Here is a 22898-nt window from a genome sequence, read left to right as displayed (position 1 = left end):
ATGAAGAAAATTTAGCACTGCCTTTGCATCATTTGTCGGTAAAGCTTTAACTTCGACCCATTTTGAGACATAATCGACTGCCAGCAAGATGTACTGATTATTGTAAGACGAGATAAAAGGCCCCATGAAATCGATTCCCCACACATCAAAGACCTCGACTTCAAGCATCACATTTAATGGCATCTCATCCTTCCTTGACAAATTTCCCACTCTTTGGCAACGATCACACCTTAAAACAAACTGATGAGCATCCTTGAACAAAGTAGGCCAGATAAAACCTGCTTGCAGAATACGAGCTGCCGTCTTCTCACCTCCATAGTGTCCACCATAAACCGTGGAATGGCAGTCTCGTAATATCCCCTCCGTCTCACAGAACGGGATACATCTCTTGATGATCTGGTCAGCTCCCTGTCTAAACAAATATGGTTCATCCCACATATACCACTTCACCTCATGCAAAAACTTCTTCTTTTGAGCGGATGTCAAATTAGGCGGCATTATATTGCTGACAAGATAGTTTACAATATCTACAAACCATGGTTCTTCCTCCTGCATTGCAAACAACTGCTCATCCGGAAAAGATTCATTGATTAACGTCCTATCTTGTGAAGTAGAATCGGGATTCTCCAACCTAGAGAGATGGTCAGCTACTTGATTCTCAGTACCTTTTCTATCTTTGATCTCTAACTCAAATTCTTGAAGTAAAAGCACCCAACGAATGAGTCTCGGCTTCGAATCCTTCTTAGAAACCAGATAGCGAATAGCTGCATGATCAGTGAATACTGTTACTTTCGTACCTAGCAGATAAGATCGAAATTTCTCAAAGCCAAAGACTATAGCCAAAAGCTCCTTTTCAGTAGTGGTGTAGTTCAATTGGGCCCCATTTAAAGTCTTACTCGCATAGTAGACCACATGGAAGAGATTTTTCTTGCGTTGTCCCAGAACTGCACCTACCGCATAGTCACTCGCATCACACATCATCTCAAACGGTTCTGTCCAATCTGGTGCTGTAATAACTGGTGCCGTGATCAAACTCTCCTTGAGAGGCTCGAATGCTGCCAAACATTCATCATCAAATTTATAAGGCACATCTTTCTCAAGTAAATTGCACAACGGCTTAGATATCTTTGAAAAGTCCTTGATGAATCGCCGATAAAAACCCGCATGACCGAGAAAACTACGGATTCCTTTCACCGAATTGGGTGGGGGAAGATTTTCAATGACTCCCACCTTGGCCTTGTCCACCTCCAGACCTTTTCTAGAGACCTTATGCCCAAGGATAATGCCTTCACGCACCATAAAATGACATTTCTCCCAATTAAGCACCAAATTAGTTTCCACGCATCTTTTGAGTACGGCGCGCAGATTATTCAAACATTCATCATATGAGTGTCCAAAGACGGAGAAGTCATCCATGAACACTTCGACGTTATTTCCAATCATGTCAGAGAATATAGCCATCATACATCTCTGAAAGGTGGCCGGGGTGCCACATAACCCAAACGAAACTCTTCGAAAAGCAAATGTGCCAAATGGACAAGTGAAGGTAGTCTTTTCCTGATCCTCTGGTGCAATACAAATCTGATTATACCCGGAATAACCATCCAGAAGACAAAAATACTCATGTCCCGCCAATCTGTCGAGCATTTGATCAATGAATGGGAGAGGGAAGTGATCCTTCCTTATGGCTTTGTTCAATTTTCTATAATCTATGCATACTCTCCATCCTGTAACTGTTCGAGTAGGGATGAGCTCATTCTTTTCATTTGCGACCACAGTGATACCTCCTTTCTTAGGTACACATTGCACGGGGCTCACCCACGAGCTGTCGGAAATAGGATAAATGATGCCTGCATCTAGCCATTTCAGAATTTCTTTCTTCACCACCTCCTTCATGATCGGGTTCAGTCTTCGCTGCTGTTCCACAGTTGGCTTACTACCTTCCTCTAACAGAATTTTATGCATACAATATGAAGGACTTATCCCCTTGATGTCTGCTATGGTCCATCCTATAGCCGATTTGAATTCTCTCAAAATCCTTAAGAGCTTGTCTTCCTCACTACCTGAAAGGTCAGCTGAAATAATAACAGGTAACGTAGATGAATCACCTAAAAAAGCATACCTCAAGTGTTCAGGTAATGGTTTGAGCTCCAAGGTAGGTGCTTCTTCTATTGATGGTTTGAGCTTCCCTTCAGCATTCTTAAGGTCAGAAGTACCAAGAGATTCAAATGGTATGTAGAGCTTTCGCTTCCATGGAGAAGCGTTCAGATATTGTAATTGCTCGTTGCTATCTTCATCATCGCTGTCAAAATCCCCCACTAAGGCCTTTTCCAATGCATCAGACATTAGCATGTGATCGAGTTCCGAAGTAACCGCAGAATCAATCACATCTACTTTTAAGCACTCCTCATCTTCTGTAGGGAATTTCATTGCCTTGAATACGTTGAAGGTCACATCCTGATCTTGGACCCGCATAGTAAGTTCCCCTTTTTGCACATCTATCAAGGTACGGCCAGTAGCCAAGAAAGGCCTCCCCAAGATTATGGGAATCTTCTTATCTTCCTCAAAATCCAGAATAACAAAATCAGCAGGAAATAAGAGCTTATCCACCTTGACGAGCACATCCTCAACTATGCCCCTTGGGTAAATAATGGAACGGTCCGCCAATTGTAGCGACATGTATGTGGGTTTTGGATCAGGCAGATCCAGTTTTTTAAAGATCGACAACGGTATTAGATTAATGCTTGCTCCCAAATCACAAAGGCACTTGTCAAAAGTTAGATTGCCAATGGTGCAAGGAATGGTGAAGCTTCCTGGATCTTTCAGTTTTGGTGGTAACTTTTGTTGCAGAACCGCGCTGCATTCTTCCGTGAGAGCAACAATTTCAAGGTCATCCAGTTTCACCTTCCTTGAAAGAATAGTCTTCATAAACTTCGCATAACTAGGCATTTGTTCCAGCGCCTCAGCGAAAGGTATATTGATGTGAAGTTTCTTGAACACCTCCAGAAACTTCCCGAACTGTCTATCCAGCTTTTGTTGCTGCAATCTCTTAGGAAAAGGTGGTGGAGGATAGAGCTGTTTCTCCCCTGTATTAGCCTCAGGCAGAGTGTGTTCAACAGTAATCTTCCTTGGTTCCGCCACTTTCTCCTTTTGCTTAGATTCTTCATCTCTAACTTCAGCTTCGACTTCTTTTGCCTTTTCAGCATCAGCTACTTTTCCAGACCTTAAGGTAATAGCCTTGACTTGCTCTTTAGCTTCCTTCCTGCCTGGTACTTCCGTGTCACTGGGAAGAGTGCCAGGTTGACGATTGAGCACTGCATTGGCTAATTGACCGATTTGATTTTCCGAGGTCTTGATAGAAACCGCCTGACTCTTGCACAACAGCTTAAGTTTCTCAAAATCAGCACTAGTAGGTGCAGCTGCAATCCCCGGCAGCGGCGCCAAAAACTTGTTAGGGCGAAAATATGCACTTCCCTGTTGAGGATATGATTGCCTTGTAGCATACTGCTGTGGTTGCTGGAATCCAGGTGGGTTAAACTGTTTACTTACTCCTTGCTGATATGTTGGTTGAATAGCATTCTGATTATTCCCCCAGCTGAAATTTGGATGATTTCTGTTGTTAGGATGATAGGTCACTGGCACAGGCTGCTGTTGTCGCTGATAATTATTCACATACTGAACAGATTCATTGACAAGAGAATACTGATCCGTAGCATGAGAACCTGCACAAAGCTCACAAACCATAGCTATTTGATTAACTCCATACGTAGCCAAAGAATCAACCTTCATTGATAGCGCTTGGAGCTGGGCTGCAATAGCGGTGGCTGCATCAACTTCCAGAATACCTGCTACCTTTCCTGACGTCATCCTCTGAGTTGGGTTTTGATGCTCGTTTGCAGCCATTGTCTCTATAAGATTATACGCCTCAGTATAGCTTTTAGCCCATAAGGCGCCTCCAGCTGCTGCATCGAGCATGGGCCGAGATTGGGCCCCCAAACCATTATAAAAACCAGTGATTACCATCCAATCCGGCATTTCATGATGTGGACATTTTCTCAACATTTCCTTGTAGCGTTCCCAAGCCTCGCACATAGATTCTGTAGGTTGCTGCGCAAACTGAGTAAGAGCACTCCTCATAGCAGCAGTCTTTGCCATTGGATAAAACTTCACCAGAAACTTTTGCGCAAGATCTTGCCACGTAGTGATGGACCCAGCTAGTTCAGAATGTAACCAGTCTTTAGCCTTATCCCTCAGTGAGAATGGGAAAAGCCTCAACTTGATAGCCTCATCAGTCACGCCATTATACTTAAAAGTGCTGCTGATCTCGACAAAATTCCTTATGTGCATATTGGGGTCTTCAGTGGCCGCTCCTCCAAAAGAAACAGAATTCTGCACCATCTGAATAGTGCCCGGCTTGATTTCAAAGGTGTTAGCTTAAATAGCCGGATGAAGGATGCTTGACTGAATGTCATCAATTTTAGGCCGAGAAAAATCCATAAGAGCTGGATCAGCTTGAACAATACGATCTCCCATGTTTACTGGTTCTTTCTGCTCAGTTCCTGAATCCGAATCCTCAAAATCTAACTTCTCCGGAATATCAAGAACTTCGTCTTTCTCCTCAGCTGTATCTAAGGTCCTCTTGCGAGCACGAGAACGAGTTTGCATAAACACTTGCTAAAGTACCTGAAACACAACCGAAAAGAGTAATTAACTACTACGTCCTAATCACTGAGTCCTAATGACCAATGATGGTAAGTACATAAACTAAACAAATACGCCGAGTCCCCGGCAGCGGCGCCAAAAACTTGTTAGGGCGAAAACATGCACTAATATTCACGCAAGTATACGCATTCGCAAGTAATATAGAATACTTTCTAGTTCGTTCCCTCAGAGACTCAGACTAAGTTATTGTCTAATTAAACTCACTCACCAATGTATGATTACTTCTCAATGTTAAGATAATAACACTTAAAATTGTTGATTAAATATTAACTATAATTAACTACTTAACTAACCACTTAACTAACACTTCAATTTATCAATAATAAAACACTCATGAGATCACAACTTCATTATTACTTCCTTCTATAGCCATTGTTAATACCTTTAGCATGTGACAGTGATGATATTAATCGAATAACACGAAACTGATAAAAGCCAACTTTCATTGTACTAATACCATTCTACCAAGCATCCACAATTAAGATAGAAGTTGAATAGTCATCAATTATGTTGAGTTCCTATATGTCTACAGAAATTGACAACACAACGATTTAAGCACAAGTTATCCCTTTTGATTACATAGGGCAAATAAAACTGTTAGAATTACCCACTAATCATGCACAACTTACATGAACCTATGCTAGTATGGCAAGTTCTAAATCTCAAGATCCACCGTCGCTTCACAAGAGATTAACACCCTATCTTATATGTTCGCGACGCACATAAGACGAATACGCACAACCACTACTAGATATCATGCAATCATCACACACTAAAGTATTAAACAATTAATTAAAGAATTCCATAATAAATCTGTTGCAACCCTATGATCACGATTAGCCCATAATAGAACTTATCGCCATCATGGATTCATATGAAATCATGATAAACAACACAAGAAAATAATAACTAACTAATTATATTAAAACAAAGTACGTCACAAGAGTAAATAAGTCAAAGCAAGAAAACTAGCATCCAACGTTACAACGAAACAAGAATCACAAAAATATATGCTTCCTCCTTCGTTGCGGTGTGCTAAATCGGTCTTCTTCCTTATCTCCTTCGCTTCTTGTGCAAAACACAATCTAAAACACAATCTCCTTCTTATTCTCTATGAAAACGTCTCAAATCTACTTATATAATAGTCCCATAAAACTCAGATTACATAGAAGTTGGAAGCCAAACAGAAGTAGAAGTCTAAAATAATTCATCTTTTTCCCCGACCCTGCGCGGCCGCTCAGCATTTCTGCGCGGGCGCGCAAGGCTGCTGCGCGGCCGCTCAGCATTGCTGCGCGGGCGCGCAGGACCCTACTGGAAAAATTCCATGTTTGCTCCGTTTCTTCGCCATAATCTGCCTGTTCTTTTCCTCTCGCAATGGTGAACACATGCCAAGGTTTATTCTTGCTGATTCCTCCTCCGAAATGTAACTAATACCCTGAAATGCATAAACACTAGAAAAACGCATCAAATACACAAAATACTTGATTTCAAGACACCAATTTAAGCCATTTTAAGACGTTCTAAGTGGTATAAAATGCCACTTATCAATGCCTATTCAACTTCTATCTTAATTGTGGATGCTTGGTAGAATGGTAATTGTGTAACGAAAGTTGGCTTTTATCAGTTTCTTGTTGTTCGATTAATATCATGACCATTACATGCTAAGGGTAACAACAATGACTATTGAATGAAGTAGTAATGAAGTTATGATCTCATGTGTGTTTAGTATTGTTAATTCAAGTGTTAATTTAAGTGTTTAATTCTCGTAGTTAATATTAGTTAATAATTAATTAATCAACCTTAAGTGTTATTGTCTTGACATTGAAAAGTAATCATACATTGGTGAGTTAGTGTTAATTAAATATAATTAGTCTGAGTCTCTGTGGGAACGAGCTAGAAATTATTCTATATTACTTGCGAACGCGTATACTTGCATAAATTATTAGCGCATGCTTTGTGCCTAACATGGATTCTGATAGTACACCTCAAGACCTTCGTTTTGAGTACTCAAGCTTTCCAAACGGATTCCAGTAACACCTTGAAATCGAGGTTTGATTATCAGAATCTACTATGAAATTAGGGTTTTCTCTGTAAAATTATATATTTACTAAATTGCAAATGATTTTCTATACAAAATAAAATACGGTAAGAGCTATTTATATGTACGGAATATTGGTACCCCGTTGGATCATACCGGATATAAAATAGTGGGTTTATTTCAGAAAATAGATCCAAAACGGTACCGGTTTTAGGATAATTATCCAAATCTGTACATTTTGTAACTGCTGTCTTGGTCTCAGCGCTTTGGTTACACGTATTACGAGATGATAATATAATAGTTTAATAAAAATATCCCGTTTCTCGAAAATACGGGTTTTATCGATTTACCGAAACATATTTTATATCGAAAATATTGTGTGCGGGACCCGCACGGGGAAAACCGTACGCCGGATCGAAAAAAGTCAAAACATAGAAAATGCTCGGAATATTGCAATTATGTTAGGAAGGAGTTTTTGGAAGAGTTTCGGGTTGTAAAAAGTAAGAACTGTTGAAGTCGTTTGGTTCCCGATAGTGCAAAATAGTTTTTAATTACTCGAAAAAATAATTTATTAAATTTCATAAATCTTTTATAAAATCATAAAATAACATAAAAATTAATAGAAAGATATGACAAATATATATACTCTATTTTGGACATAAAAAAAATTAAAATACTCAAATTATATCATATTTAAATATCCAAACACATATACCACTTAACAAATACTTCACAGAATAAATACAGAACAAATAAAGAATATACATTTATTAAAAACAATAATTACACGTTATCCAAGATATTACAAAGGGATCGGCTAAATCTTCCAACATCAAATCCATTTTATTCACACATTCCTTTGATATAAATGACTTAGATGCTCCTAAATCAAAATAAAACTTTAATAGGTACGGAGTTGAGTGAAAGCGTACCTGCGATTACATCCGAGTCCTAGGCATTGGATCTCTTGGTCATTTTGAAGGTTTTGGCCCTAGCCGTACTAGATGCGGGTCCTTGGGATGCAGTACCTTGAGTAGTTGTTCCACAACTCCTCGCAATATGCCCAACCTTCCTACAGTTGTAACAAGTAACTCCTGGATTTTCTGGCTTGCATTTCGACGCATAATGACCCTTATGACCACATTTGAAACATTGAACATCCTTTTTGCACACTCAACCATGCCTTTTACCATATTATTTACACACCATTATTGGTGATCTGATCGACTTGACTTGGCTAAAACTGGCTGAGGTGTTACTAGGCCTGCTCTGACAAAAACTTTGTCTTTTAAGTCCCTTATCTTTATTCCTTCCAAACGTTTTCTGAAACTTTAGACTAGATCCCCTTTGATTTTGTTTTTCTTCCATATTATCTATTTTCCGCTTCTTATCTTCTTTTTCTCTACCGGCTAACTTCTAACCACTCTCTATTACCATGGCTTCCTGAACTACCTAGGTGTAGGTCTTCAGTTGTAGAATTACAACTCCGCTCCGAATTTTGGGTTTCATTCACAGTTGTAACCTCTTTGCTTTCTGAGCTTCAGAATTTACATATTTTAGTGAAAATCTAGCTAATTCCGTAAACTTAGCACCATACTCCGCTACACTTCTTTCACCTTGCTTTAATTTTAAGAGTTCAATCCCCATTTGATTTCGCATACAGTCAGGGAAATATTTTTTAAAAACAACTCGGTAAACCTAGCCCATGGGACATGACCCTCTTCTTCTAATGCCCTGGTTGACTCCACCAGTAATTCGCTTCATTCCTTATGAAGTAGTTTACATAGTTGGTCTTAAAATTATCACTTACTTGGACGAGGTTGAAAGCTTTCCCCATTTCTTTTAACCATGCTCCAGCAGCTACTGGATCAGGCTCACCCTTAAACTCAGAAGGTTTAACATTCTGAAAGGATTTAAAATTAACGGTCTGGTTCACTCCTTGATGTCGCTACTGTAACAGAAGTTGCTGCTGTGGAATCTGTTGGATTAACTGCTGCTGTTGTTGTTATTGTTGGCGCAACAAATCTAGAATTTAGTTTATAACTAGACCCTCAGAAAAACTACTGCTATTTACTTTAGACTGGGTATCTTTCTTGGGTGGCATTTTATTTAAAAATAGCAGTGGATTTATTCAATAACATAACGAAAATGCATGACAAAAATACCACCGTTTAAATGGTGCACATGTATCAGGAAAATGCTTCCCAGACAAAATACCCATGTCTTTATCATCGGGGTCCATTTATAAAGATATCTAGATTACGACACTAGCAACAATAGCAACAATGACAACAGTAGAATCAATAACAGTGCATAAAAACTGAGATATAAAGACAATAAACACCGTAGCATGGCTCCTCAATACAAAAGCAACTAATTAACTTCCCACCACTACTTAAATATAACAGCTAAACTAATCCGATATATAACAAAACTTGGTTGACCATATCAGCCCTAAACTACATAAAGCAAACTAGTAAACCAAGTCAAACTTAAGGAACCACGGACTTTGCTGGCGCACTAGTCCGAGTTTCAACCAACCATTCCACCAAAGGCGATTTCCTATCACCTGCAAATATCTCGTCCACCACTGAGTTAACTTTCTAAAGCTGCAAGCTTCGCCATTGGATCCTGAATCCTCTCTGCTATCTTCATTCTAGAAATAGCAACCGAATATAGAACTTATTTTCCTTCTGGCATCCAACTTTTGTTTACTTTCAATAACTAGGACTGTCTAACTACAAAGGTTACTGATAAATTCATCGCTATGGAATATTGAACAAAATTCTGAAATTAATGAATCAATTATAAAGGAACAAAAGGTGATGAATATATATAATATGACTGAGAACAACCATATAAGTACATAAGATGGTCAGTCTTAGTACCATATAGTTTACAATACATACTTCGGTGGCGTCCCACCCGACCTTTTATCACACAAACAAATAGTCAAATCATATGCATTGTTTGCCCCGATCGACTGGTAGAATTACCGAGGAAAGAAACAATATTTAAATAGAAAATTTACAAGTATGGAGGAGAATCTAGATCATGATAAATCAACACAACTTTGAGTTGCTTACTTTGAGTTTTGACTTTCTTACGAGAAAACAAGCAACTTATTAGATGGTAAACAATTACTCTGAGAACAAAATGCGTCTTAAGAAATGCGGGTAAGGGTTCAAGATATAAACAACAGTACTGATCCACATACACTACAAGACTTGGCTGTCGACTACTATCACGCTATCTGACTCACCAAGATCGCACACTCGGTCCAGTAACATCACTTGACATAGAAGATACGATATTTAGGAATAACATTGGTGTCTCTTCAGGTGACACATCAATGGTCCGCTCAGAAGCTGAACTCTCACGATCAGGCTCATTTTCTCGAGAGGGGTAACTAGAAATCTCTATCGTACATTGCCAATAATACATATATATGGGGAAGACATACTAAAAGCTAGGGCAGTTCCAGCGAAACCTCAATAGATGCCAGGGTTACGCTTTTGAAACCCTCGATTGAACTCTTAGACTCGCTCCTCTATTTGAGTTCATGACTCATACCTTTATATAAACCTTTCTACACTCTTTTGACTCTACTCCTAACCTAAATCAGGGACTCAAACATGTAGCTCTGAAACTAACCTGTGACAGCCTCAATCCCGGGGTCAGGAGTTGTGGTCACGAACATCAGCAAACCACAAATAATAAAACCGAACTCATTATTAATACAACATAGAAATGACCCCTTACCAAGATCTTTTCCAGGTTTAAGTATGACTTAAGTTATACAACTATTACAAACCAATTTATTTCAAACAATCCTGACACAACTAACTTAATATAGCAACTCAACAGACCAAATCTGGTCTGACACAACTACCTCAAAAGAGCCTGGTACGGAAGGAATTGGAACTCTGCCCTGACTATAATGGAAGAGTCTCCTAGGCATATGCAATACATATATACAAAACATTCTGCAAGGGTGAGCAATCAATTGCTCAGCAATACCACTATATGAATAACAAGTAAACCAGTTTATGATAAAACAGTTATAGGAACAGAGATTATAAAGCAGTAATCTGTAAATCATGGAAACACTCTGTCGAAACACATCAAAAAAAAACTGGATATCACTAACTAGCATGCTCTTTATAAAACAAATGCAGTTGTGTGATGTGTAAACACCAGAGTCCAATTTTAGCATGTTATTCACATTTATAACTCAACTATATAAATCACTTGTTCCGTTACGGGAATCACAAAACCAAATCAGATACGTATTGGACATGTGAAGACAACTGAGCAGGCTATCAACACAAGATAGATCCATCTGCCATCTCATAAACCTATTTCGAAACTCAGAGACTAACTATGTCTCTAACCTGCTGGACTAATCGGTTTAGTAGTGCGCGCAACCGAGTTAGTCGCTTACGAACCTCAATAGGCCATTTTGGCGCCTATGTATCCAATATCTGATTGTTTTTATCCAATTTTCAAATCACTTGTACCTTAACTCAGTTTAAAACCATTCATTTAACAACACACATAAAATTGGTTCACAAATCATTTTGATTCAGAGATAGGTACCTTTTCGAAGTTACTTTTCCCCAAAACACATTTAAAATAATAGTTATAACTACAGGGGATACATAACTTAAAATGTTTATGTTCCAATTCGAAAATAAAACAACAGTTTATTCATATATACTGAACCATAAAAGTATGATCAGGGGTACTTGCCTTGCAGAGTTTTACAACTATTACTGATTGATCTTGGATCGACTTGGACGTTCGGGCTTTATCGTCTAACTATTAGATTATCCCTGATCCGACTTCAACACTCAGGTCCTTCGAATGGAACCTTGCTGAGCTTGTCAACTGATCACTAGGCTATCTTTAGTCCAACATCAACTCTCGAGTCTTCCGACTAGAACCTACATAGTCGAAATAACCTTTGTGAGATAACCAGTTATGCTTGACATATCCTCGATAACAATTCTATCCGAATGATACTAATTCCCGACTCGTAATTACACGCCTTATTATACTACACATAAAAACTAAGGTTCACATTTCCAAAACTCGGTTTGATAATTATTTTCGGAAAGTACATATACCCGTCATTTCGGAAAACAGGGTTGTCAAGTATTTTACAAAAATATTTTATCACGACACACAAGTAGGTTCTGTAAAATTATTTATAATTATATAGCTATATACGTTCAACTAGTAATCCCAATAATCATAGGATATGTCCTCGTATTTTCAAATTTAATTTCTCAAAAATCGGGCAGCGTCTCCTCTGTTTATCGGCCTACCCGTCGAAACATAATCGACGACACAACAACCAATCAACCAAGCAATCAATCCAACAATCACAATTCACAATCCAAATTATGCTCCCGACTTCGATATAAAATAACTAATTTTTGTTCCGAAAAATAATTTTATGAACTAATTATTATTTATATATATTTAGGACTCAGAAAAATGCATCATGGTCCACCGTCGGCTCACCGAGGCTTAGCGCTGACGACGACAAAATTTATTGGTGCCCAAAAATATTCGGGTTTCCAAATAAATTTCACCGACTAATTAAATTTCCTGCATGAAAAAAGAATTTATTTCATTAAAATAATCAAATAGCTTCCTGCAAAATTTAAGAAACCCGAATTAAAATAGCATACAATCAGAACAGTAGAGCAACGATCGGAAAATTGATAGCAACACATAAATCATAGGTGGCCGGAAAACAGTCCCGAACCAATTTTCCAATTTTATTTGAATAAGTCAAAATAAAATTAGAATAATTTTATATCAAAAGTATTTTACTAAAATAATTTATTGAATTAAATTATTTCAGTTCTAAATTGTCGAGAAGTCGAAAATGTATACTTGTAGAGAACTCTATAAATTAACATATATCGAGATCTCTACAAGACTTATCGAGAAGTCATAAAGAGGCTTGTCGAGAAATCCTTCGAGAAGACTAGAAAAAGACTTATCGAGAACTCCATCGAGAAGTCTCAAAATGACTTATCGAGAAGTCAGTTAGACTTGTCGAGAACTCAGTTCTCTACATACTTTTGTTCTTTTTGATTCTATCTTATATTAAGTTCACATATTGAAAATGTAAATTAACACTTAAACATTTTTCTTAGAGTTTGAAAAATTCCTAGCTAAATTTTGAATTTGTTTTTAAAAAAATACAGAGAATTCTGAAATATTTATAAATCATATTTCAGTTGTGGAAGTTGACACATATTTTTGTTTCTTACTGTACCAAGATACAAGTCTTTGTCCAAGAAATTGACAGCTTCCACTAGTGCCATTTCTGTCAACCCTGCATCCAGCAAAATTTGCATATGTGTATCCAATAACTTCAAATCCAGTTCCCTTACGATACCACTATCCCAAGTTTGGTGTTCTCTTTAAGTATCTAAAAATTCTCTTCACAACCTTCAAATGTGATTTCTTTGGATTGGCTTGAAATCTCGCACACAGAGATGTTACAAACATAACTTCTGATCTACTAGCAGTCAAATACAACAAAGATCTAATCATTCCTCTATAACATGAAATGCCTACTTTTTTTCCTTTCTTATCTTCATTCAACTTTGTAGCTGTAGACATATATGTTAATGCTGGTTGTTAGTCCCTTAACAATATGACAAGAATTACAGAAGGGGGGTTGAATAGAATTCTTGAAACTTTTTCTTGAAATAAAAAAAGTTCTAACTCGAATCTATATATAAGTGTGAATTGATTAACACAATGTGGAATAGTAACTTAAATGAATCAAAACACAATTAATTAAAAACAAGAGTCTTTAAAAATTTTCTGGTGGATTTGAATGATTCCACCAGAGATATATATTATATATCGAGAGAACTGTGTGTGCAAAATGCTCACAGCTGCTTACAAATATTGAACAACTAAGAGTACAGAGAAATGCTAAGAATTCTGCTTACAAATGTTTCTCTGCTTGTATCTTAGATTCGATGGTTCCTTAGTTGCTACTTCTTGGTTTATATATCACCAATATTACAAAGTAATAAGACAGAATAATAAAACAAAAACTATCTAGTCTATTACAGTGCTACTTCATTACTCTATTCCAGCATCTTTGAATATCTTCATAATAGCATGGAAATGGCAATGCTTCTTTGTTCTCAAAAACTCAGTTGAATAGGCTACCACATTCCATTTTCATCCACTCGACGCATGTGACTGTGTTGTCACTGTCAACAGATATTTGAATTCTTTATCCATCGGGTTCATGATCATCCGTCGAGATATTGATCATCCGTCGGGTTGTTGATCATCCGTCAGGTTGTTGATCTTCCGTCGAATTTATTGTTTGTTCATCCGTCGGGTAGCAATCAGGCACTCGACTTCATTTCACTTATGCAGAATTACAAGACATGATCTATGTACAATAAATCAACCTATTCTGCATATCTAACTAAAGTCATCATGACTTAAGTACTAATACAGATTCTAAACAATGTTTATGCAGAAATGTGCTACAGACTTATTGTTACATAAGCTACTTACTCGATGGATAATAAGTCATCATCCGTCGGGACTATATTGAGTCATCCGTCGGGACTATAAACCTTATCCGTCGAGTGCTACATAATTTCACCAAGTAAAATCTACCAAAGTGTTTTGTTCATAAAACCATCAAGTACACAACATATATACAACAATTTCCCCCAATTTATGTCTACTAGAATTCTCGCCATAAATTAAGAGACACTTGATGATAACAAAACACCTTAAAAATACAACCTTTAAAAAGACAGCAGATAATACTGAAAAGTGCTTCAATTAACAAAATGTACAAAGTTTTGCTCACAGTCATTTTCAAGATGCTCCTCTAACCTGAGCAGATCTATCTAATTCCTTGAAGGTCTGGATCTCTTTCCAAGCTTTCTGTTGTTTTCTTCAATCTGATTTTGGAGCTGCCTGTGGAATTCCAGTTCATCATATTCTGAGAGATTTAGCTTTCCTTGCATTTCCAAAAGAGTCTCATTGTTGGAGATGCTCAATTGGTCTTTTAATCTGAAAAATCTTGTAATATCCGGGATATATCGTGTAATTATTTTTGTAAATAAATAATTAATATATGTGTTTAGTATCCATTCTGTGAATTAATTGTTAAGTGTTAAATGTGTTTGGATGTTTAAAAATATTATTAATTGAGTATTTTAATTTTTATATGTCCAAAATAAAATATAGATTATTGTCATATCTTCCTAATTATTTTTATGTTGATTTATGGATTTATAAGGATCATATGAAATTTATAAAATCTTTTTCCGAGTATTTAAAATCTATTTTATAAAAACGGGAACCAACCAACGTCATCCGTTGTTACATTTTTGGAACCCGAAACTCTTCCGAGAACTCCTTCCTAACCTAATTGTAATATTCCGAGCATATTCCATGTTTCGACTTTTTCGATCCGGCGTACGGTTTGTCCTGCGCGGGTCCTGGCGCAACATTTTTGATACAATATTCGTTTCGGTAAATCAATAAAACTCGTATTTTCGATAAACGGGAGCTTTTTATTAAACTATCCCAATTATCACCTCGTAGTACGTATAACCAGGCGCTGAGACCAAGACCGCAGTACAAATTGTACTGATTTGGATAACTGTCCCGAAAACCGATACCGGTTGGATCAGTTTTTATAAATAAACGTATCGTTTTATATTCGGAATGATCCAACGGGATACTAATTTTCCGTAATTATAAATAGCCTTTTCACGCATTTTATTTCGTATCAAAATCATTTGCAGACAGATAATTATATAATTTTCCGAGAAAATCCTTATATTCATAAACCCTTCTGAAAATCAAACCACAAATTGAAGGTGTTATTAATCTCCGTTTGGAAGGCTCGAGTAACCAAAACAAAGGTTTTAAGGTGTTCTTTCAGTTTCTTCAAGTTTCAGAACTGCAAAAATCAAGGTTATTTTTCTATATTTTTATTTAATTTCGAATTATTTTTATTAAAAATATGAATTTTTGTTCGGATGATTGTTTATATGATTTGATGATTACATGTTGTAGAGCTTGTTTTCCTGATGATTTTCATATGTTATACGTCTGATTTGGAGTTCAATAACATGCTCAAAAGTGGGTTTAATTCTCAAATTTCAAAATTAGGGTTTATAACCCGTATGAATGTTTTCAATTGAAATTTGGGGCTTTTTGATTTAGGGGTTATTAGCTGTTGATTTATACTGGATTATGTTCCTTATGAAATTTGCAATCGATTGGTATATAGCTCGTTAACAGAGGATGCTTGAATCGAAGGGAGTTGTCTTTTTAAATTTTCGATGTTTCGCCGGAAACCGGCAATGTTCTTGGCCAATTTTCGGCCAAGTCTGGGGTTATTGATGTGTTTTGATTGCATGAATCGATTCCTGGTTGTCTGTAGATGTGATCTGGAGTAGATGGTGAGGTGAGGGTGCCGGAATCGAATTCTCCGGCCACCCCTGTATTTTCCAGCGACCGGGGGGGTGTAAATTGCAGTTTGGTACCTGGACTTTTGGGGACGATGAAGTTTGGTCCCTGAAGTTTTCAGAGTTTGCAAATTTAGGATTCCTGTTTTAAAATTTTTCAAAAATCATATTTCCTATTTATTTTATTATGAAAATTCGATTTTAATTTCTGAAAATTCCAAAAATTATTATTGTAATTCCAAAAATTATTTTTAATTCAAAAATAAATCTGAATTAATTAGTTAGTTAATTTCAGTTAATTTTTAATCGATTAATTGATCAATTAATTCGAAAATTAATTGATAAATTGATTTAATTAATTATTAATTGATTTTAATTAAATATTTAATTAGATTTAATTATTTAACAATGATTTAAAAATTCTGAAAAATAGTTTCGAGCTTTAAAATATTATTTTAAATTTTTTTCAAGGCTCGATAATTATTATGAAATTATTTTGAAGCCAGAATTGGCCAACCGAACCCTGTTTATTATTCCGAAATTGATCCAACGATCCGTTTTAATTCCGAAAAATGTTTTAAAAATCATTTTAAGTACCCGAAAGCCTGTTTATGACCCGAGACTTCTTTATAAATAATATATTATTGATTATGTGACGTGCTATGTGTTATATGTGACTTGTTGGTGGACTGTCGGTCTGTGTATTCGATATTTACTTGTTTATTGCGTAACTTTCAATCCGTTAATCGGATTTGGATGAAACGAATGGTTGATAGAAGCATGTGTCGAATAGAATCGTATGAGTTAAATATTGATAGATTCTTATGATATGTGAGCAGAAGAGGCAAGGCCTAAGGGAAACAGATAGTCAAGGAGTAAGGCAGTGGTGATTGAGAGCAAGTGCAGTGTAGTAAGCTAGTACCAGGCAAGTGTTCTGAACTTTCTCGAGATATTGTATTGATTGATATTGTCATTTTATATTGCAAGTGCTTTGAAGCACTGAACCCTAAACCTTGATTCCAGTTATTGATCTTGAGCCGTAAACCTGATTCTTTCCAGACTTTTGGTTGTTGTGTACCCAAATACAAACCTCAAACATACGATATTACTCCACAAATACATACAAACTAAATATTAAACACTGAACCAAATTGCTTACACATTTAAACCATTGTATCTTATGCTTTGAAAGACCAAATCCTTGGAACCCTGAAATGTTGATTCCTTTGTTATCCAATTCTTTCACTACCTAACAGCCAAGCTTTGGAAATGCCATATTGATCTTTATACAGATTGAAACCATTTTCATTATTGAACGTCCAATGTTGTTAATGATCGTGTTTATGGTTTATTACTGCTTATTCTTTTATTATGGTAGAATTGGATTGTTTTTATAAAATTGTGGATCAGATTCGTGGTCAGACCATATAATGGTCAACTTAGGCCAATGTGTGCCTTGGATCCAGTAGTTAGAGCAGTGCTGTGTGCTTTGCTCGGGGTTAGTTCGTGACTGATCAGCAGCCTAACCTTGGTTTTTAACATAAAAATATAATATCCAATTCTAAATCATAATCCATTGTTCACTTGATATCATAATCATATTTACCTGATGATCATTATTCTAAGTTTTGTCATTATGACTTGCTGAGCTAGTTAGCTCATTTGTGCGATATTGTTTATGTTCTTTTCCAGTTAAGAAGGAACCGATTGGTATCGAGGATCCCCAGTCCAGCACGAGAGCTAGGGGTTCAGGTTGATTGAGCTAAGCTAGTAGGCTTCTTTTGGGATAAATTTGAGTTTGTAAAAGTTGTAATAATGTTTAATACTCAGTTATGAGTTTGGAATAGTTGGGATTTGAACGTTTGTAATATAAGTAGGTGTGTTGGCTTGTGTGCATACTTTAACCTGTTGCGGTCCGTCGTAGTTGGTAAGTAGGGTCACTGCCTATTATTATTATCTTTATTATTGTTATAAGCAGGTTATAAATAAGGTGTGTGTGTGGACCCCAAACTTCTGACCCGGGTTTGAAAGGCACCACAGGTTTGGTATCAGAGCTATAGGTTATAAGTCACTGACACAAGCCTAGGTTGACGGGAATGGGTAGAGGGTTAGGATTAGAAGTAAGGAATAGAAAGATAGAACCTCGAGAGGTTGAGTGCTTCGGTATAACAGGTATTAGTGTAATTCGCGTTATGGTTCAAGATTCTTATATTGCGATATGATTTCAGATAGCAGCGATGGCCGACTCTTTCATTCCTGTATCAGCTGATCACTCAGAGCCTTTAGTTGGAGTACCGTCTTCGGATCCACGTCCTATTGTTCCACCAGTGTTGGCTATATTACCTCCACCTGTGTTGCAGCCCGTACCATTGCATGTTATTCCACTTCGAGGCATGAGGCCACCTATCAGAGGACCCCCACCTGCTGATTCAGGCTTTACTAGTCACTCAGTTATAGGAGTACCTTTCCAGTTCTCTTCCTATCCTGTTCCATATCATCAATTTGAGGCTTGCCTTATGGAGCAGCGATTCCTACAGGGTCAGATTCAGGAGTTACTACATATTATGCGTACCAGAGAAGTTGGAAGTGGTGAGAGGCGACTCAGAGAGAGGCTCCAGGCATTTTATAGAGCAGCTGCAGTGAGGATTGCTGAGGCTACATATGAGGACATCACCCCTGATTTCCTAGTGGAGTGGGCTAAGTGGGTTCTAAAGGAGCTTGAGGAGATTGGAGGTCCAGACTTGCCCTGAGTTAGAGATCCAGAGATACAGAGCAGTATTGTGATGGTTATGTAGTATGTACAATAGTGTGTAGTGTGTATCAGTAGACTTTTGAGTTGTATTTATAGACTAGCTATGCTGACTAGTGAGTAGGTTGTTGTACCCTTTTGCTTTTACTTTCGAAGCGTCTTTACGCTTATACTACCCAAAACTTTTGATCTATATATATCAGCACCTTTCCTTTCCTGTATTATCATTCATTTTACTGCACCTGTTTTACTTTACCTTATTTATTGCACCAGTTATACCCCTATGATACCATGTACCCTGTTTTTCATAACTGTTTATATTCTGTAAAGAAGCATGCAATTTACCTAGTTACAACTGTTTTCAAAAAGAAATATTTCTATTTTACAAAACTTTTCTTTTCTGCAAAGAATTCGGTTTAAAAGCTAAATAAGTTGTTTGATTCTTTACAGAAAATGCCTCCCAGAAGAAATACCCGCACCAACACCCAGAATGAAGAAACCAACAACAATAATAACAATCAAGATGATACAAACCGGAATGCAAACCTAGGACCCCTAGACCCAGCAATAGCCTAGATTCTTCAAATCTTGGCCCAACAAACAGTTCACCTGGCACAACAACAACAAAGAAAGATCAATCCTCAGGTAACTTTCAAAACTTTTCAAGCAATAAACCCACCAGAATTCAAGGGATCCCTAGAGCCGATTGAAACAAATGTTTGGTTAAAGGAAATAGAGAAGGCATTTGCCTTAGTGAAAGTAAAGGAAGAACAGAAGGTTGAGTTTGCAAGTTACTATCTGAAGAATGAGGCCACCTATTGGTGGGAGATGGTTAAGACATTGGAAGGTACATATGTTATTACTTGGGAGAGGTTTAAGGAATTGTTTTTAGAAAAGTATTTTCCTCAGTTTGTCCAAGATCAGATGGAGCTGAAGTTTTTAGAATTAAAGCAAGGGAATATGTCGGTGGCAGATTATGAGAGTAAGTTTGAAGAATTGTCAAGGTATGTGCCGTCGTATGTGGATACTGACAGGAAGAAAGCTAAAAGATTCCAGCAAGGTTTGAAACCATGGATCAGAGGGAAGGTAGCCATTTTTGAATTGGATACCTATGCAGGAGTGGTACAGAAGGCTATGATCGCGGAGACAGAGAGTGAGATGTCACAGAAGGAGAAGGAAAGCAAGAAAAGGAGATTTGAAGGGAATGAGGGTCAGTCACAACCAGGGAAGTTTCCAAATTTTAAGAAAGGAAAATTTCAGCCAGGAAGAAATTTTAATTTCAAGAGACAGAATGCAGGCAACGGAGGCCAGGGCAACCGTCCAGTTAATGTGAATCAGCCGAATCAGTTGAGATTAACTTTTCCAGATTGTCAAGTATGTGGAAAGAAGCATGGGGGAGTTTGTAATAAGTTGAATGTAGTTTGTTTCAAGTGCAATCAGAAAGGGCACTATTCAAGGGAGTGCCAAAATCAGCCAGCAAAAGAACCAGCAAGTAAGGATCAACCTATCCGGAATCCAGCAGTGAAGGTTCCAGCCATTGGATTTATGTGCTTTAAATATGGAAAGCCCGGACATATAGCTAGAGATTGCAAGACACCAGCCCTAGTCAGTAATGCATTAAGGATTATGGGATCTACCCCAGCAGTGAATGAGACTCCAAGGGCTAGAGTTTTTGACATGTTTGTGAAGGATGCTATCCAGGATACGGATGTCGTGGTAGGTACGCTTAATGTGAATTCTTTATGTGCCAAAGTGTTAATAGATTCGGGAGCAACTCTATCATTTGTTTTACAAGATTTTGTTAGTAAATTAGATTGTCTAGTTGAGTATTTAAATGAAATAATGACTGTGGAATTGGCAAATCAAGAACGAATATCTGTTAATCAAGTTTGTGGGAATTGTAAGATTGAGATTTCTGGTAGTAAGTTTTGTGTAGATTTGATACCATTTAAGTTAGGAGAATTTGACGTTATCTTAGGAATGGATTGGTTATCTAAGTACGATGCCCAAATAGATTGTCGAAATAAGAAGGTAATGGTGAAGACGCCAGATGAAAGAATAGTAATGTTCAAGGGCCAGAAACAAGTAAAGAAGTTCTTAACGATGATTCAAGCCAAGAAGTTACTATGACAAGGATGCGAGCATTTCGTAGCATATGTGATTGACAGAAGTCAGGAGCCAGCAAAACTTGAAGATATTCCAGTAGTGAATAAATTTCCAGACGTGTTTCCCGACGAGTTACCAGGACTTCCTCCAGATAGAGAAATTGAGTTTGCAATCGACTTAGCACTTGGAACAGAACCGGTATCCAAGGCCCCGTATAGAATGGCGCATGTTGAGATGAAAGAGCTAGCGAAGCAATTGCAAGAGCTGTTAGAGAAAGGAGTAATCAGACCCAGTGTATCCCCGTGGCGAACCCCGGTATTATTTGTCAAGAAAAAAGATGGAAGCATGAGACTGTGTATAGACTATAGGGAGCTCAACAAGCTTACAATCAAGAACAAGTATCTATTACCCAGAATTGACGATTTGTTTGATCAATTGAAGGGAGCCAAGTTTTTCTCCAAAATTAATTTAAGATCAGGATATCATCAACTGAAGATCAAGTCAGAAGATATACCAAAGACAGCTTTCAGAACAAGGTATGGATATTATGAATTTTTAGTGATGTCTTTTGGATTGACCAATGCCCCGACAGCATTTATGGACCTGATGAACATAATTTTCAAGGAGTATTTGGACAAGTTCGTTATTATGTTTATAGACGATATTTTAATTTATTCAAAAATGGAAGAGGATCATGCCGAACATTTGAGAACAGCTTTGGAAATTTTATGGAAAAAGAAGTTATATGTTAAATTCTCGAAGTGTGAGTTTTGGTTACAGGAAGTTCAGTTCTTAGGACACATAGTCAGTAATGAAGGGATCAAAGTGGACCCAGCAAAGATCGAGGCAATTACAAATTGGGAAAGACCGAGAACACCCACCGAGGTAAGAAGTTTCTTGGGATTAGCCGGATATTATCGTCGATTCGTTCAAAATTTTTCAAGGATTGCAACATCATTGACAAAGCTTACACGGATGAATAAAAAGTTTACATGGAACGACAAGTGCGAAGAAAGTTTTCAGAAATTAAAGCAACGATTAATTACAACACCTGTTTTTTCACTTCCAGACGATCAAGGGAATTTCATAATTTATAGCGATGCTTCTCACAAAGGACTAGGATGTGTTTTAATGCAGCACGATAAGGTGATTGCGTATGCGTCAAGGCAATTGAAGCCACACGAACAGAAATATCCTACTCATGATTTAGAGCTAGCAGCCATAGTTTTTGCTTTGAAAATTTGGAGACATTATCTGTATGGAGAAAAGTGCGAGATTTTCATGGATCACAAAAACTTAAAGTACATATTCACACAGAAGGAACTAAATATGAGGCAAATGAGATGGTTAGAATTGATCAAGGATTACGACTGCTCGATTAATTATCATCCCGATAAAGTGAACGTTGTAGCAGACGCGTTAAGTCGGAAAGAAAAGTTAAATGTCTTATCAGTACCTGAAGAGATATATAAGGAATTTCAGAAACTGGAATTGGAGATTAACGTTTGCAGGCCTAATGAAGCAAAAATGTACAATGTGACTTTTCAGCCGGAGTTGCTAGAGAAAATAAAGAAGTGTCAGGAAGATGTAATGGATCAAGATATGAATCATTTGGTAGGTGAGGAATTGTGCACGCAGAAGGATGATCAAGGTATTCTTAGGTTTTCTTCAAGTATTTGGATTCCACCGGTGACGGAGCTGAAGAATGAAATTTTACATGAAGCTCATAATTCAAGGTATTCAATCCATCCAGGGAGTACCAAAATGTACAGAGATTTAAAGGAAAATTATTGGT

The 22898-nt window shown here is 37.2% G+C and overlaps 1 non-coding gene across 1 annotated transcript; it reads left to right on the top strand.

The window, feature by feature from the left end:
* The first annotated feature begins 4033 nt into the window (after positions 1-4033).
* Positions 4034-4140, top strand: LOC141709641 (small nucleolar RNA R71). The gene has a single exon (XR_012570206.1). It is a non-coding gene; the product is annotated as a small nucleolar RNA R71 (small nucleolar RNA).
* Positions 4141-22898: the final 18758 nt, after the last annotated feature.

This window comes from Apium graveolens, chromosome 2 (assembly GCF_009905375.1).
Source record: "Apium graveolens cultivar Ventura chromosome 2, ASM990537v1, whole genome shotgun sequence".
Classification (NCBI taxonomy): Eukaryota; Viridiplantae; Streptophyta; class Magnoliopsida; order Apiales; family Apiaceae; genus Apium; species Apium graveolens.
This window is presented reverse-complemented; position numbering and strand designations above follow the sequence as displayed.